Source organism: Antechinus flavipes, chromosome 2, assembly GCF_016432865.1.
Source record: "Antechinus flavipes isolate AdamAnt ecotype Samford, QLD, Australia chromosome 2, AdamAnt_v2, whole genome shotgun sequence".
Taxonomy (NCBI): domain Eukaryota; kingdom Metazoa; phylum Chordata; class Mammalia; order Dasyuromorphia; family Dasyuridae; genus Antechinus; species Antechinus flavipes.
The window spans coordinates 154,958,349-154,978,968 of NC_067399.1; the positions used below are offsets into that span (position 1 = coordinate 154,958,349).

The 20,620-nt window shown below is 36.2% G+C and overlaps 1 protein-coding gene across 7 annotated transcripts in view; it reads left to right on the forward strand.

Annotated features, from left to right (window-relative positions):
• The window catches only part of FOXA2 (forkhead box A2), a 61,800-nt gene that overhangs the window by 19,214 nt on the left and 21,966 nt on the right, over positions 1 to 20,620 (forward strand). For all 7 annotated transcript variants that reach the window (XR_007950383.1, XR_007950385.1, XR_007950384.1 and 4 more), the window contains exon 2: positions 3,354 to 3,412. The gene's annotated coding sequence lies outside the window, so the exon portion shown is untranslated. The remainder of the gene's footprint in view (positions 1 to 3,353; positions 3,413 to 20,620) is intronic.

A 20,620-nucleotide genomic window follows, 5' to 3' on the forward strand; every position in this document is an offset into this window, starting at 1 on the left:
AATATTTTGAAACATCATCTCAATTTCTAAATCAATTCCTTATTACCTTTGTCTCTTATCCGTCCATCCTCTCAAGCTAATTCCAGGAGCTTCCTTTACAATTTGATGTCACCTATCTCTCACTCTTGAAAATAAGAAAATGCATCAAAATCGAACGAGTTAAATCTCCGTAGTACTTAGGCGCGAAGGGACTAGAGGTTGAAACTTTTTCTTCTTTTTTGGTGCTGCAGAATCTTCTCTTTTGGGGAAATAAAAAGGAGAAAGCCGGGAAGCTATAGACTAGAGAGGATCTGTTAAACCTCAGGGAAAGAATTGAAGGGTATAAAATGCAATTTGATTATGTAATTTTCCCAACACCAGTTACCAAACATACCAATAAAAACTCACCTGTCGTTTTCCCTTCCTTTTCTAATGTTCTTTTGCAAAGATTTTGTGTACAAAATCACATCTGTCGGAAATATTATATTTATTTTTTACAAATCAATCTACAGATTTGGTGAGAATCATTCATAAGAACAAAGTAAAGATTATATTTTTTATGAAGGATACTGAGAAAAATGTAGAAAAATAATGGTCACGAACATTACATATGGGCTGGTGATTACTATGGATTGTTAATATCAACTAAGATTTATGTACATCATTCTCAATATTATTAGCATTGTTGCTTCAAATATCAAAATGAATGTAAGCAATCCAAAAGCTATGCAAACTTCCACTGTTATTATTTTGTTCATTAAGAGTTTTGCTTTCAACTAAATTATATTTGAATTCCTTCTAATAGAAAGATTCCGGCGGTGGAGAATTAAGGGAATAAGGAATATTGACGTGAAAGTGCCAATTTAAAACGTCTTCCGATTTTGGATTATTTCTCGATATTTCTTAAATTTTGTTGTATATTTTATTTCTAATCATAATATTAATTACTTTAGAAAATCTCTGTCCTAGAGGAAAGTAAAATCTTCTAGTAGGATTTGTATTGTTTTGAAATTGTTAATATGAAGAAGATATTTTTGGGTTCTTGAGAGATTCTACACAGTTTGCACCTGAATTGTTTCTACGTAGAGACGGCATTCATTTAACTCTCCGCCTCTGCCCACATATGGATTAAGTGTGGTTTTATCCTTTTTTTTCCTTTAATATCAAAATCTCATCATTATTGACTAATGAGCAGGGTTAATGCCAGTATGGAGGAGGGTGGGGAAAGTTGGGGACCAATTTGAATGTGTTAAATTTTCAGGTCTAAAGCTAACAATTAGATTCGTGTGTGCCCGTTGTCCCTTAAGCTCAAATCCCCGTGCTCGGGCTCGGGTGCGGGTTCACAATCATACTCACAGGCACGGCCCACGGTAATTCGGGGGCAGGGTGGTGATGGGGGTTAGGTGTGTGTTATATATGAGAGAGGTAGGGGCAGAAAGGTCTGGTGAAGGGAGAAAACGACCTAACGGTATTTACATGTGTATTCAGCCATGAAATTGAATGTTACCAAAGTTGAAAAAAAATCAAATTAAAACCGGTAAATTGTCTTTTGATTTGCAATAGCGTTTGGCCCACAAGTGTTTGCTTAGAACTAGATTTTTTTTTAATTAAAAAAAAATCCAGGGGAGGGGGTGTTGTGTAGATCCAAGGAATAGATACTCGCTCTTTAATTCCAGATTAAAACGTTTCAGGACGGCTCTTCGGCAATTCTCAGGATCAGATGCAGTATAAAAGCAATCATTCCTTTTCATGCATTTCTCCCTTAATTCACCGAAATCAAGAGACCTTTTAAAAATTCTTAAGTTTTTGCGTTTCTCCGGACGCATGGACTGGGCTAAAAATGACTAAACTTTTTTTTTCTAAAAATTATTATTTATTATTATTTTTAAAAATCTAATCCCCTCTCCAATCCGCAGAGTTTTTATCCTTATCCAGTTATTCTAGGAGAAGCTACGAACAGAAAGTTCAACGAAGCCAGCTGTAGCTTGGGGATCTTCCTCTCCCAGAGCCCCAGTTCAGAGCTTGGCTCCGCAAAGGACATTTATGCTTGGAACACGGGGAGAGACGGATCCCAGAGCATTGGTTATTCTTTCACGCAGACAGCCAAGCTCCGGAGAGCCTTAGATCTCTAGGTGCAACAGCCTGGAGGTGGGGGTGGGAAGCAGCGTATAGTTACGCCTGCTTTTCAAAACTGGTTCCTCTTCTAATCTTCTCACTCCCTTTGGTCCTAAACTCCCAGAGTGCGTTTGTGCTCAAAATACAATGATGTATGTCAGGTGATTCACAGGTCTGCAAAGAAGCTGACCCAAATGTGGTCCTACACTACTAACATTCTTCCCTCCCCATGTTACCATAATTTCTATAATTCGGGAAGTGGTAATCGAGGGGGAAAAGGATGCTGTGAAAAAAAACCACGGTATGATTTTTATTTTGTGGTTGGGGAACTCAGACTTATCAAACCCACCACTAAGCTTTCAATGTTAATGGCAACATGTCTGCATTTTAAAGAATCTTCTCCATTCAGTCTTATTTATTCTCCTTCCTTCAGCTCACTACATCGTCCAAATCCAAATCCATCCAAAGCCATCTGTTTTTCCGGATATCAACATTTGTTCGTACTGGAATGGACGACAGGTTTAACCATCCTATCCTTAGGTCTAGACCAATGGGGAAGGGGAAGGAGAGAAGAAAGCCAGTAGAACAAGAAAAAGAAGGAAAAAAAAAAAAAAACAAAACTGTACTCCTTGAGGGAAATAATTTGGTCATGAATGGAATAGGGCAGAATTCTCAGTATAATGTTAGGATCTTAAACTCCTATATTTTGGGGGATTTTATCTTTTCATCCCCATTTTCTTTCCCGATGCTTTGCACATAGTAGGTACTTAATAATAAACATCTGTTGAATGGATCCCAATTGAAATGATAAGAAGCAACCTTAAGGGGGCAATAAAACTCAGCCCAGAAATGTCTGCATCCAAAAAACCCCTAGGTACTTCAGAATATGGAAGGCATCATTCCTCTTTCAAGGAAAGGAACTCCTGTGAAATATATCATCTGCCGAAATTGGTAGGGAGAGTTTGTGTGACTTGGTTGGTTATTAGTTTTTTTTTTTTTTCCTTTGAGTGGATTTCTTGTTCAATTTTTCTATTGCTATTGCTCTTTACTGCCCCCTCCATCCCTTCCTCTCCTCCCTCCCCTCCCCATCTATGGAAAAAGTGAGAAGATGCTGAGGACAAATTTCCTCAGCATTAATCTGTGTTCCTGCCCTGTTAGTTTTCTCAAAGAAGCAATTCAATCACCTTAGCCCAGGATTTTGAAATCCAGCAGAAAGAAAATCACTTTTTGACTCTCCTTTCCCCATTTTTCTTTTCCAGGAACCTACTGGTAAGGAGCAACCTATTCACTAGTCGGAGAATTGTGGCAGCAAAACAAGGTGTGCTGTAATTTTCATATTCCACCTTGGGCAACATGGGGTGTAAGTTTTTATCTCAGAACAAGGTTTCATATGTTCAGAGAAAAGACTGGGGCATTGTGTGTGCGCGTGTGTGTGTGTATGTGTGTGTGTGTGTGTGTGTGTGTGAGAGAGAGAGAGAGAGAGAGAGAGAGAGAGAGAGAGAGAGAGAGAGAGAGAGAGAGAGAGAGAGTTCTGCTGCTGTTTTAGCTGTTTAAACTGTTGATTGTTAAATGCAAAGAAAAACAGCAGCAAATTAAAATGAAATATAAAATATACTTCTTCACTTACCATGTTGTCTGTGATTTCTTGAACAGGCTCCCTGGGGACCCACAATTTTCCCAAGCCTGTTAACGGGTGACAATGAATGAGTGCCTGGTTTAATTTAATTTTCCTGTCAGACTAAATAGAGCTACTTTGTAAACCTTAGATCTACTCCAGCAGATAGGATCTCCTTGTTTTGCCATTTGCACCATAAAGACCCCCCAAAAGGGACACTGTATTGTGACCTCTGGTCTTGCATAATTCAAGAACTTAATGACATTTTCCATTTAAAAAAGGGAACTAATTGCTACTGATGCATAGCTTGTGACCTTATTCCAATCCAGTATGAGAATGTAACCATCTGCAGAGGAATAAAGGCTTCAGGGAAAGTAGGTAAAAATAGCCAAGTGGAAAGGAAATGGGTGATACCACAGTGAACATTGCACCATACATCTGGTATTCAAATAGAGCAAACATTATGAAAAGTTTCTTGGAGTTTCTCTTTCCTCCAACCTACAATCCATATTCCAGATAGCAATCCCTTTTTTTTTTAATCACATAGTCCACTTTGTAAAACAAGAAAACAATTTGAAATTGTGGCATCTGATAACCTCTTTTTTTCCAAAGTTATGAAAAAATATTAATGACATGGCAAGCAGAATAATTTATGAGAGCTTCATTTTTTCCCTTCTTTGGTAAAATTGATCACTTTCTTTGGGGGGGGGGGGTAGACAGGAAATCACATAGCAGAGAAACATCACTTCAGTGTTTGCTATTTGAATCAGTCCGATTTTCCAGGAAGGTGATGTTGACATTTGTTCCCTACCAGCATTCTCACTCTTCAAATTAGTTGAAAATTGAAGCTTATCAGGTGTTTTTATTTTTCCCAAGTAAAAATAGTCAGCAGCAAAGACATTGTTGCTTCATCGCTTAGAGCTCAGCAGTATCTCTAAGAAGAAAATAGAAAAAGAAATTAGGGAGAATAAAAACAATCACCACTTTCCATGATAAACACAAAGATCTTAGTCCTTGATGCTCTCATCATATTTCCTAAACTTTCTGAATGAATCCACAACCAATTTGCACCCTTTAAAGAGCGTGAATGAAGTTAGGAAGTTAGGGAACACAACAATTTCCTGTCCTGTAGGTTCAAGATATTTCCTCTGCATCTCCTAAATGATACTTGGTGGCAGGGAGCCTCATCTCAGCAGAGAATTTGTTCATTTAAATGACATCCATAACAGACATACTTGTGCTTAATGAATTCATTAAACATCTCTGTGTATTAGGCTGGAAAACTAGTCAGTCCTGACTTGGGAAACATCTAGAAAACAAAATACAGGATATTGAAATACAACTCTTTCTAAAGACTTTCTCATTATATGAACAATTTTGGCAAAATTATAAAAACATTTCTGAATTACTGAATAATGTGCAAGTGAAAATGGAAATCACATTTGGTGTAATTTGATCATATTTAAGAGAAGATTTTAAGAAGAATCATAAAATGTTCAGATGTAAGGAAACAAAACTTCGTTGCTCTAAATTTTTTGGAAAAGAATCTCCTTTTCCCATTTTGACTTGTGAAAATTAACATGACAGAAAAAAGAGTAATGAAACATCATGCATCTTCTTTTAAACATTCCTTTAGCACATATGTGCAAAAGAAATCAAAATTGAAATGATATATTCTTACTGAGAAATATATTTTTAGGATGAGAGAAAAAGCCCAAAACTATATTTGGCAGATAGTTAAAAATATTGATATATACATATTTATACAGAAACATATGCAGAGAAGTGAAATCAATCCTATTACAGATTTTTATATGAACAATGTCTTCTAAATAAATTGTCATATTTAGTTTTTTTTGTTTCTGCTCATACTTACATGAAAATAGTTTAGATGGAAAGCAAAAGATTCTGAAAAAAGAATACCAACTCCTGCCATTGAATGTCTGCTATTTATCAATTTTATTTTCTTTCCTATTTAAATATAACATTTCTTGCTGCTTTCCTCTGTTATTTTGGCCAATTAAATTTCTCCCCCTTTCTCTCTCTCTCTCTCTCTCTCTCTCTCTCTCTCTCTCTCTCTCTCTCTCTCTCTCTCTCTCTCTCTTTCTCTCTCTCTCCCTTTTTCTTTGCATAACAAATCTAGGTCAATAAATAAGACTATATTGAGTTTGCTCCAAATTGTTAGTTATTTTTCACAATTCTTGCTGGAAAAATAAATATTTAAGGTAGTTAGTAGCAGTGACTTAAAAGATGGAAAGAGTTATACTTTCAACATTGCTCTCTAATCATTACACTTAAACTGCTACCATGGACAGGACTTTGTCTTCTCTCTCTCTCTCTCTCTCTCTCTCTCTCTCTCTCTCTCTCTCTCTCTCTCTCTCTCTCTTTTATTTCACCTTTTTCACCTCTTGGGGAAATTTTTATTTTAATTCATATGGAAAATTTTAAGATTATTTGCTGGCAAGGGACTAATGCCTTCCTCCTTTCAAAGATGCTGCAGCTAAAGTATCTGAACTGATTTCCTTTGCAATTTTTGAGATATGGGGAGGGAGAGTAAAAGAAGTTATAATAAACCCTGTTCTAGATTTTTCTGTCATATTCACACTGTTAATATTCACACACTATAAATAAAATATCATTTTGCTCAATTTTTCTGTATTATTTAAATGCAAAATATTTTGAGGAAGATATAAAAAAGAACAATGTACAAACTCTACTCATAGGATGATTAGGGTATTGAATAATATTTTCTTAACTTATGAGACACAGGTTTCAGAAATGTGAAGTAAGTTTCGATTTATAATCAAAGTAAAGATCTATCTCACATTTTTATTGGGTTTGTATTTTTAGATTGATCTGACAGTGGGATTGTTCTGAAAGTCACAGAAAACTCTCATGATACCTAGTTATTGGGTCTACTCTCTTTCCCAAAATAGAAAATTAAGACAATGTAACAGAAGAACAAAGAAAACAATATCATCCCCCCAAAAATAATCCAAATAAAGTAAGCAAGCTTAAAATTATGCTTCTCAAATATATAGGTAAATGAATCAATATTTTACTTCTTACATATGAACATAACCTGGGAGACATGGAGCAGGGAAAATGATAGATGCTTTGCTTTTCATCCGTTCCTTGGTGGCTATTGGGAGAAATTTTGCACCAAATGAGACCCTACAAAGACTTGTAAAATTGTAACTGGAAAAGGGTGGATTTCTATTTGGGACTCCAGAGTGTCCAAAGACAACATCCTCCAAAACATCAATATGGATACAAATCTGCCCATATTATATCTAGTGATGTGTGCATGTATCCTCCTTTTCTTTCTGCCCCTTTAAAAATTTATTTTCTTTCTCTCCCTTAAAAATTTTACCTCATGGATACACTTCAAATGGGAGAGCTAATGAAAGTCTCAACACATTTTTGTTCATTAGTTTCCCTACACAATTAGAGGGTTGTTTTCTAAACTTCCATTGTCTCCCATGGAAGTTGCAATAAAATATGTTCACACTGGATCAAAATAAAGTTTGTTAGGGATGTGTATAGAAGAGTCATTCTGCTTTTAGCCCTGGCTAGATTTATGTCACTCCTCTGATAGCTGAGTGTTTCGGTGTGAAAATCTCAGACTAGATCACCTGGAGCAGAGATGAAGTTTTTAGGAAAGAGGTTGGAAAAGGAAGGGTGGGAGAAGGAAAGGGAGAGAGGAGGGAGATGGAGAAGAGAGAGAAACACATCAATGAATATATGCTGGCATAAATATTGACCTCATTTACCTGTACCATATTCCCCTTCCTACATGTTAAAACTGACAAATACTTTCCAAGACCTATTTAATATCCTTGTGTAAAGAAGGTAAATGATATCTGGATATCTCTCTGGATATCTACCTGATGTCCACTTCTTTGCCACGAATTTTAACAGCATTCAAGAAGTATTTTGGTTTTTCTGGGCACGGAACTGGATTGGGAGGAGAGCCAATGATATCTTGAGGACAGCTGGTTTAAAAATTTGGATAGGCAATGGACTATATTTGCTTTGTGTGTAAAGAATCTTCAATTAGGTATCTGAACATTTCTTACCAAGCATTGCTGAAAAACAGCATGATAGCTTCTTTCATCTTAACCTAAATATCTGAGAGAGACAGTAGGATTATGCTTAGCCTATATGTGGTTATTCATATCTTTAACCAAGTAGATGTTAAAAGACAAGAAAATTTTTTCTCCCAAAGTTTCAGATAACTATTAAAAACACAGGGGCTTGTCTAGAAATATGTAGATGGAATGGACCTCAAAGGCTAATGGATACAAATCAAACTTGGCTGAAACATTCTTTTCCAACAAGTGGTCTCTCCTACATTGAACTTTAACCACAAAAAGGCTGCTCTCTCAAGAATGAGCTCCACAGAACAAGACAGATTTTGGAAGTTTTTGCATTGGAATAAGAAGGGGAGTTACCTGAACAATAACTGCAAGATGGTGAGAGACAAAGTCAGCTCAGTAAAAGATAGGGAATATGTTTGAATGGACACTGTGCATGCAGTAATGACATTCATGATAAGATAAAAGATCTATCTGATAATGTATCATTTAGAAATTCAGATTTGCTGATGATTGGTGGAGAGAGCTGCTAAAAAATCAATTAGGGTTCATAATTAATAAGAGACAATATTTGACTTATCCTATAAAATTTGTTTACCAAGTTATTTGAATAAACAATTAACTTCCTTACAAAGTTATAAAACTATATTGATGAACAACCAAGACCCAGTGATGCACCAACCCCAGATAACAGACTTAGCAATCTTTATAACTAACAAGCAAATAGAACTTACAAATGACCTGAAAAAGTTAATGGACCCAGAGAATTAGAATAAAGTAGCTCTCAGCAGCCAAAAAATACATGTTTCAGTTTATCAATATGAGAAAATGTCCAGAAATGTGTGTGTGTGTGTGTGTGTGTGTGTGTGTGTGTGTGTGTGTGTGAGAGAGAGAGAGAGAGAGAGAGAGAGAGAGAGAGAGAGAGAGAGAGAGAGAGAGATTGTTTCCTAAGCAGGACTGTTTTTCCTATTGCTGTGACTCTATCAGAATCTCACCACTTTGTGAGCCTTATTTTTCTCACTCAAAAAATGCAGAGATACACCAGCCTCCCTCCCAGACCCATGACAAATCTAATACATTTGTGCCCCCTGAACACCAGAGCAGAGTTTGTGGGAAGGAGCCATTCATTCAGTTGTAGAGTATGAAATGCCTATGGATCGTACCAACCTGGGGCAGGGCAATAGTGAGGAGTATACTTCGTGATTATAGCACTCATTTACAAATGGAGGAATATATTTAATTAAAATTTACACCAATTTAGGAGATATTTATATATTTTAAAATGTTTAAATTATAAATAAATTTATGGAAAAATGTGACTGTACAAATGATTGGTTTTGTTGTTTTAAATGAACCACTAAATACTCCCAATCTATCATGTTTTTCCTCTAAATTGGTTGGCGTTGGGGGAGGGGGAACACAGAGTGGGGAGTGAGTATTATTCATAAACTTTGCATTTCCTGATTGGGTTTTTGTTGCTTCTTTTCAGTAGTGCCCAACTCTTTGTGACTCCATTTGGGGTTTTCTTGGCAAAAAATACTGGTTGTATCTAAGCTATAATGTGCTTTTTACAGGCTGCTTTGTATCTGTGAATATAATTTCAGGAGACACTTGAGCAGCTTTGCCTTTCAACCAATGTTAACAGGGGAAGTTCTATAGGAAGAGAAAAGGGAAAAATAGACAGACATTGACCCAGACTGCAGGATGGAAAACTAGGGCAAAAGAGCTGATATCTCTTTCCAGTTACTTATTAACCACTGTTCATTTGAGGGAATCGATATTTCCAGCAAAGGAATAAACATTTAGGATACAGAGCTCTCTCCCTCTCTTTCCTTTACAAAATGATTGATTTTATAAATGCATCTGCCTGAGAAGAACAGAGAAAATGAAGCATAGTGTCTTTTATCTTGGGGATATGCAAAGCACATCTATTTTCAGCTTTTATCTCCTGAATTGTATGTTGATCCCATACATATAGATTGATTTTGTTCAGGTAGATAATGAAAAGTCAAGTGGAAAATTTACACAATGGCACTCACGATCCTAGCCTTATAGCGGTATATAAATTGGTTTATTATTTCATTCTATTAAGAAGGCTCTTTTGCACTAAGGAAACCATCAAATATCCAATGTTCAAAACCCAATGTACCTTGGCTGCATTTTCTTGGGGGTGGGGGGAGTAGAGAAGGGAGCAAAAGTACTGGAGAAGTAATGGGGAGGATATGTTTGCTAATTATAGCAATTAAATTAATTTTCAAACTGATTGTTGTGTTACCTTTTCTGTTTCCCTAGTCTCCCTTTTCAGAAGCTTACCACATGAGCTATGTAACCCAAGAATCTCTTCTGCACTAGGATGGATGTACATATTTCTCATATAACATAGGCAGGTATTATTTTACCATAAGCAATCATCATTTTGCTATTGTGACCCAGAGGGGTATGTTGCTTAATCAGCAAGCAAGAGGCACAAGGGCATGTGGGTGGCAGGAGAAGCAAGCACTATCAGTAGGAGAATAGTAAAGGAACAGCTTGGAACCAAAATACCGGAGGCAACATTATTAATAAACATCTTCTGGACATTTGGTGGCAAATCGAGCCTGCTCCGGCTTAAAGCAATTAATTCAGGGTACTGACATAAACTCTCCAGTTCTTTGACAGCTTGGGGCTGAAATAAAAATGCTAGTTCTCCAGGGAAAAGAAGAGGATAGTTGGCTCTTTTCTGGACTGTTTGCTTATAGGCCCAGAGAGCAATCTTCCTTGCAGAATGAAATGCAAGGACACAAACAATGTACCAGGGAGAGAATAGAAGATGGGAATGAACAGTTTGAACTATTTGCTCAGCAGAAGGGCAGCCACAATGGTCGGCCAATGGCTTTCCCATGCATCAACTGGGGCTTCTTAGGCCCTTTTGTTGTTCATCTTCTTCCTCTGGACAGATAAGAGCACAGCTGCAGCAGGGCAGCTAAGTAAGGTCTTCTACTTATTCCCCTAAATCTCAGACCACATTTACTGTAAGGTTTTTAAAGTTGTATTGGGCTTTTAACTAGAGGGGGAAAAAGGAGGGGGAAGGGATTCTTAAAAACTGATTTATATAAAGCAGGATTTTTCTTAAATCAAAGCTGTGTTCAGATATAGTCTTTATAGGGCATTTACCCTGAAGGGGTACACAGGATTTGTACTGGTTGCCAGGCCAAAATGCTAGCTCCCCTTTTTGCGGGGGTGCACTTTGATCTGAATAAGCAGACCAAGCTGGTGGAAGAAGTGGGATAGCAAGCTGCTTCATTTTAAATGTGTACTCAGATGCATGTTTTTACTTTTGAAAACATATTTTTCCTACTACCCCAATCATAGATCTACCTCTGTTCACAAGTCTCAGAAATGAGAAGCATAAGAGATAATCAAGATAAAGGCTAAGATTTAGGTTTTAACAAAATCTATCATTACTTCCATAACTAATAAATACAAGGAAGTATCTCTTTAAATGCCATTCTCATGTATTTTCAAATATCTGATGTGAATAAGATTGGCTTAAAATTCTGTAAAAGATAGAAGATATGCTAATTATAGAATTTTAAAGAATTCAGTCAGGTTAAACTGTTAACAAAAAGTTGGTCCTAAAGTTATAATCTCCCCTAAACAATCGGAATATTCAGTATCTGTTTTTGACACCTCATGTTATGCCCCATGTAGTTTTTGGGAGCCAAGACACCATGCTTAATTCCATTGTAATAAGGTTTATTTAGCCTGAACGGTTTTATGAGGTGAAAAGGCAGAAAGTTTAACACTGAAGAAAATTAATGGTTTACTAAGATTACATTAAACATTCACAGACAGGAAGCACACCTGCGGTAAATACAAAGTTTAAACACTCCTTTGCTCTCAGACAAAAATCTCAGCAACCTTAGTATGTTTTTCCTACTGGGTGGTCAGAAGGAAAATCTCAAAAGCAAAAGGACTCCCATTGTTTCTATGCTGTCTTAAGAACTGACCTCACGTGTCTCTATAGAAGACAAACACCTGTTTATCTCTAGTGAGCTCCTGCATGTGTGCATGTGTGTGTGTGTGCACATGTACAATACACATGTAATCGACTGTCCCATATGGTCCTCTGCCATTATACAGAAAAGATGGATCTTAGGGCAGATAAGAAAGCAATGCTTCTCATTCTCAAAATCTACTTTGTTTTTTAAAACAGTTAACATTTTCTATGTTTTCTTTCCACTCTGTCAATCAATTATTCCATCTAGTATATCTATGTAATTTTAATATTTCTTTATTCTAATTTGGGAAGATTATTCACTAGCCCACCCCCACCCCCATCAGACATATACAAATAATTAATGATGGAAAGGGGGGGAACAACAACAATGATTACTAATGAGATTATGCCTTGTCTTATTGTGGTGTCTGATGTAGTTTATAAATATACTAACTGATTAGATAATCTTTCCTAAAGGAAAAGAAATGTCTAAAAGATATCTTGGATTTTTTTTAATCACAAAACATCATGTTTCCTATTTAATATAACCTTTCCATCATACAATAAATTAATCCAGTCCTGATCAACTTGTGCCTTTATGAAAACTGGGTCCTCTATTTAGAATCTCCATAACTTGTTTAGCTCTAGGTGGATTTGCTACTTTTTAACTATATGTATTGGGTATATGTGCACGATAGCATTTTGAGTCAGAAAAATCATCTTGAATCAATGAACTAAGTGAAAATCTGATTTTATTTTTTTTTTTCACTTTTAAAACCTGGATTATTTGCAGGAAAAGAAACACATCAGGTTATTTTGTGTTTTTATGAACCAGACACATTGAACTGGTGAATGGTAAGAAATATCTGCTCGTGTTTCAGCTTTTCTGGCTTAGAAGGAGACAAAGGTCACTCTCTGCAAAACAATGCACCCAAATTTAAAAGTGGGTTGGAGAAACACCAGGAGCAAGGGATACCAAACTTCCTTGTAACTCAGCTCTGGACATCACACCAGCTGCCAAGACAGGTTAATTAATGAGACATTAAAGAGACTGAATGACACTTACAACTAGTTACTTATGGTGCTAATTTCAAAACACTTTGCAATAGACAAAGAGACTCGGCTGTTAATGCAAAGTAATTTGGGATGTGTTCTTGCTGAATACATTTAGGGAAGCAAATATAGTTATGCAGAATTTAAATTAAGGTTGACACTAATGTAAACATTGCAATGCAGCCGCATGGCCAAGAAATATGATGAGGATATGGGTTTTAATCAGGCCTCTTCCACCAAAATAGCATTTTAAATCCCCACCGTTTAAACTGGATAAAACACTTAAGCTATGGCTGGCTGAAAATGAATTTACTAGAGAAAAAAAGAAACACAAACATTTTATTTTATCAAAAGATCTCTGGGGACATTATAACAATATTCTGAGCTAAGGAAAGAAAAGGTAAATGGCCTTAAATATTAGTTTTATTTTTTTACTTCAGACGCCAGATCATATGATCATAGATTTTGAGCTGGAAGGAACCTTAGAGATGATTAAACCAGGGAATTTTTAAGTGAAATTCATGAGCTGGAAAAAAAGAAGAACTCTATTTCAGTGTAACTGATTTCCTTTGAAATCCATTATAATTTTTATTTAAGTGAAAAAAATGTGATTTTGAAAAGGGTCTTTGCCAAAATGACAAAAGAGTAACTGTCCCCAAAAGGCTAAGAAGTGATCTATGACAATCCCCTCATCTTACAGATGGAAAAAAACTGGAGGTAAGAGAGGTCATATGCTTTGCCCAAGGCCAATAGGTAGTGGCCAGCAAGGATTTGAATGCAGGTCCTCTTACTCTAAAGCCATTACTCTTCTGATTTGATTTAAACTGATTTATTAGCAGCATATTTTGGAAAGTCACAATCAGTTTTTGCTATTTTATCATTTAGAATCATTTAGCATTTTTGCATAGTATAGTTAATTGCTATCACTGAACCCACTAGACAGAAAAGGAAAATAGAGATGAACTCATTTTGCCAAAAGTCATTGAAGGTTGGAGTCTATGATCTCTTTATGTTGTCTCATCTGTATTAGTAGATGAATGATAAAAATTCCTTTTATTATTTACAAAAAAAAAAATCCCAAAGTGATTATTATATTACCAGACTCTAAGGGGCTAGCCTTTAGATAGACTGTATATGTGTATGCATATATATGTGTGAATGTGTGTGTGTAAAATTATAGTATTATTGAGGAAGAATTATTCCCAAGTGTTTATCCAGAGGAAGTTTATTTTTCAATTTGTAAATATTTCAGAGTTTTAGGAAAGTTTCAGAAAGTTTCAATCGTTTACTTCCTGGGGCTACTGTAGATCAATAAATGGGTAGGTCTGGACATTAATATTAATTGAAATGCTAGCAATTTGGGGTGAGGTGATGGGAGAAGAAGTTACAGTAGGCAAGATTTACTGTTATTACTCCACTCCTGTTTTTTGCCTTCTTTTGCCCTAATTGTCTCTGTGCCTGAAAGGAACTTCCTCATTTCTTTTAGCTCTTTAGATTTGTTTCTTCAAAGCTCTGTTTAAATGATCTCTATTACAAAATGTTTTTTGTGGTTATTGTTGTTCTCTTTCAGGTACTACTTCTAGCCTCTCCCAGGTCCAGTTGGTTCTCTCTCTTTTCTCTTTGTCTCTCTACCTTACTGCTTCTCTCTCTCTCTCTCTCTCTCTCTCTCTCTCTCTCTCTCTCTCTCTCTCTCTCTCTCTCTCTCTCTCTCTCTTTCTCTCTCTCTTTTTTTCTCTCTCTCTCTCTCTTTCTCTCTCTCTCTCTCTCTCTTCTTTCTCTCTGTCTCTCTGTCTCTGTCTCTCTCTCTCTCTCTCTCTCTCTCTCTCTCTCTCTCTCTCTCTCTCTCTCTCTCTCTCTCTCTGTCTCTCTGTCTCTCTCTCTGTCTCTCTCTCTGTCTGTCTCTCTCTCTCTCTCTCTCTCTCTCTCTCTCTCTCTCTCTCTCTCTCTCTCTCTCTCTGTCTGTCTGTCTATCTGTCTATCTGTCTGTCTGTAATATAGATCCTGGCATTGAGTTCAAGATTTGTTGATTGTGGAAAAGGTTCAGCTTCCTGTTGTAGAGATTCTCATTTTAGTGCACATACTAATGAGAATTCTAAGGAAATTAACCAGAACATCTGAGATGAGGGTGGAGGATGCATATTATTCACAGCTGCAGAACACAAGTTCTTTTCTAGGGGAAAAAAGTTAAATACATACTTATTGAACTGTGATGGTAACATTTATAGATTTTCTACCTTCTTGTTAGGTTAGCAATGGCATACAAGGTTAAAAACAAACTAAAGGCTTCATGAAATCACCTTCCCAGTGCAAAATGCAATATGACTTCCTTATTTCAGCTAAGTCTTTAATGTATGTGGTTTTAAGTGTAAACATTAGAAGCCACTTTTCGGGAAATTTAATTTTAGGCATACTTCCTAGTAAAGAAATGAAATCTCTAATTTCTCTTTTTTTGTATGGTAGGAAAAGATGCCAGTATCTGAGTCAAGAGAAACTTGTTTCAATCCCAATCCTGAAATTTACTAGCTATGTAACCCTAGGTATATTAACTTCTCTTAATCTCAGTTTCTCGTTTGTGAAATGAGGCTTATAACACCAATAGTATCTTCCATATAGAGTTGTAAAGACCAAATGAAATAAAAGTATGTTTTGTAAAATGTAAGTACTATATAAATTTCAGCTGAGATTATACCTCTCATTATTAATTCATAAAAAGGACAGAGACTGAAAATGCGTGATTACATAAACATATATACATATATATGTATTTTTTGTTCACTTGTTTTCACTCATATCCATCTCTTAACGACTCCATTTAGATTTCTTTATCAAAGACACTAGAGTGGTTTCATGAAAAGCTGAGCCAAACAGGGTTCAATGACTTGACTAGGGTCATATAGCTAGTATGTAAGACCAGATTTGAACTCAGGAAAATGAATCTTCCTGACTCCAGATCCTGTATTCTAGCCACACTATACCATTTAGCTTCATACATACAGATGCATGTATTTCTATGCTTAGATATACATACATTATATGTATATACTATTATGTGTACATGTGTGTTTATGACTATACAAATGTGTGAATATGTATGCATCCCTCTTCCCCCTCTCTTCCCCCTCTCTTTTTTTCTCTCTTTCTTTCTCTCTCTCTCTCTCTCTCTCTCTCTCTCTCTCTCTCTCTCTCTCTCTCTCGATAATGTGATAGATCCTATTCCTTATGACTGGAAGTTCCATAAGTTGGGTGCTTAGAATCAAGCATACACTCTTGTAAGATACCTCAGGGGCCTGTTTACATAATAAGGAATAATTTAATTAGATTTCTATTCCTTTTAAATGAAAATGTAACTACAGAATAGTGTTAAGAGAGGTAGCTAAATGGGGTGAGTAGGCATCAGAGTATGGAATGATAAAGCCAATGTAATGGGGGATTAGGTAACTCAGCTGTCACTGTTGAAAGAATATCATTTCTCGTGGTATTGTAGGAAATGTTTTGCCTACTGCTTTATTCCTAGGATCTTTCCTCTGATTTCTATGCTAATTTACTTAATTAAAGACTGCTGTTATAACTCATTCTCAATTCCTGCTTAGGCAATGAATTGTAACTAGGTTATGAGCATTACCTTGACATCAACTAACCAACTATTTCCCTTCCCAGAATTCAACTTGAAGTATACCTTCTCAGCTCAGGAAGTTTACCCACCCCATCTTAATATCTGTGAACTGCCCTTTGTCACAAAAAACATGAATCATTAATATTAGGATGGACACATCCAATAGTCATAATTAGGTTTGGGGGTTGAATAATTACATTAATAAATTGCCTCAAATGTAGATTATCATTGTTATCTTCAAAGATCACTATGTTAAATCAAGAAGCATTTATTAAACACTTTATGTACTGGGCACTGTGCTAAATGTCTCTGATTTAAAGAAAATTGTAAACATGGCTCCTTCCCCAAAAGGAACTCATTCTAAGGGGGGGAGCTCACATTCCAATAGCCTCAGCTTTCATTCAGATATTTTTCAGGAAGCTAGTGTTTTCTTTTTTATTTCCTATTTGTGTATGATTTCTTGATTTCTTCTATAATAGTTCATACCTGGTCATTTGAGAGCAATTTAATCATCTCCTTTCTTGTGGTATTTTTTGTTTTGTTTTAGTAATTTATAAAGCAATTTTAAACTTTAGTGGAACTAAAAAATGTATCTTAAAAGCCAAGAATTTCTGTTATTGGGAGGTGTTAAGTCAGAGAATAATCTATTCTGGTCATACCCAATGGAAAGGCAGGTGGTATTGGAGGGCAGCGGGATGCTCCATTGTTCAGTTATTTCATTAGTATTTTTGGTCACCTCATCTGGAATTTTCTTGACAAAAATACTGGAGTAGCTTGCCCTTTCCTTCTCCAATTCAATTTACATAAGAGAAAAGTGAGACAAATAGGGTTAAATGACTTGATTAGGGTCATACAGTTAATAAGCATGTGAGGTCAGATTTGAAAACAGAAGAGTCTTTCTGACTCCAGGGCTGGTACTTTATTCACTTCACTGTCTAGCTGGGAGAGGGGGATTTAGACCCAGTAAAAACAACAGAATACCAGAAAACTGTGCTACCCTCATATGGGGATAAAACAATGGCTTGTATACTACAGTAATGATTCTCAGTACATTCATGAAAAATTAAAGGAGAAAGAAAAACAAAACAAAGCAAAATATGAATTCCAATCTTAGGTGACTCCTAACTTGGTGAATGACTTTGAAGCATGCAACCTCATATCTCTATGCCTCAGTTTCCTCTTCTGGAAAAAAATAAGTAAAAATACTTAAAAGAGCCATCGCAAAAAAAAAAAATATTAAAAGTGTATACCATACAATGTGTCTTAGAAATGAATGATGGCAGTGATGACAAGCATATATTCAGGGCTCGTTTTTTCTTGCTATAGAAACATAGCCAAACATGTGATTTGAACAAATCAAAAGAACAGTCTTGAGTTGGCTCTTGTGATCAACTGAAACTTTCACATTCTTTTGCCTACTCTTTGAATGACATTCAAACCTGTTTCTCCTGCCCCACCTCTTAATCCTGAATTTCATTTTGAATCCCAACATAAACAATGTTGCTATGGCTTTTTATGATTATCTTAAGAATTCCTCTCAAGTGAGACTCAAGGACCTTCTCAAGAAGGTGCTGCGATCTTGATTTCTTTCTCTGCAGCTCAGCTTAGCTCATATAACATGCCTTCTTTCTTGCCTTTCTGTCTCTCTAGCTCTTGGTTCTTTCAATAGCAGCAATAGCAGCAGCAGCAGCAGCAGCAGCACCAACAGCTTGGTCAAAACATAGCATGTATGCTTCCAGGAACTCAGAGATTTGATCATATTATCCTGGTCCTTGGAGACCTTCACTTATTCTCTATTAAACAGAAAAAATCACAAAGTTCTCCTTCTCACCTATAAAGCTTTATTTGTTTATAGGAATTATTAACACCTTAAACTACAGAACTCATTTTGCTATATAGAGGAAATTTCTGGTTTCTAACAGAGCAGATGAGGCAGAGTTGGTGAAGGCCTTTTCCTTTGGTTCTGCTCTTTGTTAGAGTGATAATGAGGGAGTATTTTCAGAGATTCTGTCTAATACGCTTATTTGGAACTTCACAGGTAAAATATAGTTATCTGTAGTTGGTCAACTATTGAATTAAGGTTATAAATACTTTGAGTGATGGTGGTAAAGAAGCAGTGGTTGTTAAGGACAACTTTTGGTTTGGGCTGACTCACAAACTAGGTGAATACAGATGGGGGAAGGGAGGAGATTTATTATCTCATACTGATTTATTGAAGCAGGTTCCTACTTGCCAACAAAAGACATTAGCATTACAATGGTATGCCCAATTCCGTTTTTAGATGGCTCCTCAGGAATGCCCCACATCTCTGCTCTTAGTCTACCCTCTTGGATTTTGGTTTCCTTATGCCATGCTTGATAGATGAAAGAAGAAAGATGTTTCTTTTCTATCCTCTCCTTGCTTTCGTAATCATCAATTTTCAGTCATTTTTCAGTCATGTCCGACTCTAGATGGCCCTATTTTTTCTTGGCAGAGATACTGAAGTGTTTTGCCATTTCCTTCTTCAGCTCATTTTACAGATGAGGAAACTGAAGCAAACAGAATTAAGTAAATTTTTCAGAGTCACACAGCTTATGAGTGTCTGAGATCAGATTTGAACTTAAGAAGGTGGCTGTTCCTGACTCCTGGCCTGGCATTCTATTTACTGCTACAACTAGCTGCCCTGAAATCAGCAATAATAATACAAAATCAAAGAAAGTTAGAGAAAGGACCTTAGAAATTTTAATCTTGCATACTAGTAAAAATGTTTATACATGCACCTCCAACATGCTTATACTTCTATTTATATGTTTTAAGCATACAAAAAGAAATTAAAAAAAGAATGAGATAAAGATAAAATAAGCATTTCTAGAATCAATAGAAAGCTATTATAGTCTACTGATTAAGAGAATGTGATGGTCAGATAATCTCTGGCAAATCACATTGGCAACTGTATAGAAGATGAATTAAAGAGAAGAGAAACAACTGAATTGTAATTGTGAATAGAAAGAAGAAAGTAGAAACAAGATTTGACTACCGATTGGACACATATAGGGAGGGATCGTAAAATCAAGATGATACAGATTCTTATGTACTTGAGTGACTGAAAGGACAGTGGTACTCTTGACAGTAGGGAAGTTTAGAAGGTATGTAGTAGTTTGGGAATAAAGGAGACATGTAATCTTTGTAACACATCCATGCCCCTTTATCCTGTCCCACTTAAAACAAATGGAGGTCTGCTCTTATTCACCTGTCATTACCTCAGCGTTACAATGGGGTACATACTCTGAAGGATGCTTGATGTTGAGTTGATCTTGAGGACAGGGATGCCCATCCTAGAGGACATTCAGTTTTTCAATGGCATATGCATAATTACTGTTGTGAGTACCTGGGTATTACCTAAATTAGAATTGTCTTAGAAGAAGTTGGAGTTGTAGGGAAGTTGGGAGTTTTTAAATAAAAGGAAAGGGAATATTGAGATATAAAGGTGGGTTGGTTATCCTGGAAAAGAGCTCCATAATTGGCTATCATTGAAAAGGTGGGATGTGATCTGATTTTCCTATTCTTTGATTAATTGATGATACAACTTTTGAGGATCATGTGCCCTCCAGTGTGGCTCTAGTCCTCACTTTGGGAAACCACTGATTCACTCTGTTTTTCAGATGAAAAAATGGAACCTGGAAGACCCTTGTTCTGGGTCATCAGGGGCAGGGTCAAGCCTGGAAGTCAGATCATTTGCATCTCAGACTAGTGAATTTTCTATAATCCTATTACACACCATCCCTATCAGTGTTTGATTGTACTTGCAGTTTTATTCTTTAGCATTTTTTCTTCATTCAGAGTTGTTTTTTAGCCAAGTTGAGAGCCAAGAACTGGTTATTCAATCTGTCTGTTTTCCAGACAGTCTATTATCCTTGTTCTATCTGGCAATCTCTGTTTGGGGGCTATTTTTTTCAGTTTGTTAGTACAAGTACAAAGGTGAAGAAAGAGTGGCTGAAAAGTAACTGTCTGCTTTGTACTTAATAATAACTGGCATTTATTTTGTACTTTATATACTTATTTTTAACCTCACAACAATCTTTTGAGGCTCTGAAACTTAAAGTATCATTACCTTTATTTTAAAAGATAAAGACATAAAGGCTCAGACAGTGGGCATTAAAAGAAGAAATTAGAAATAGCTAGGTAGCCCA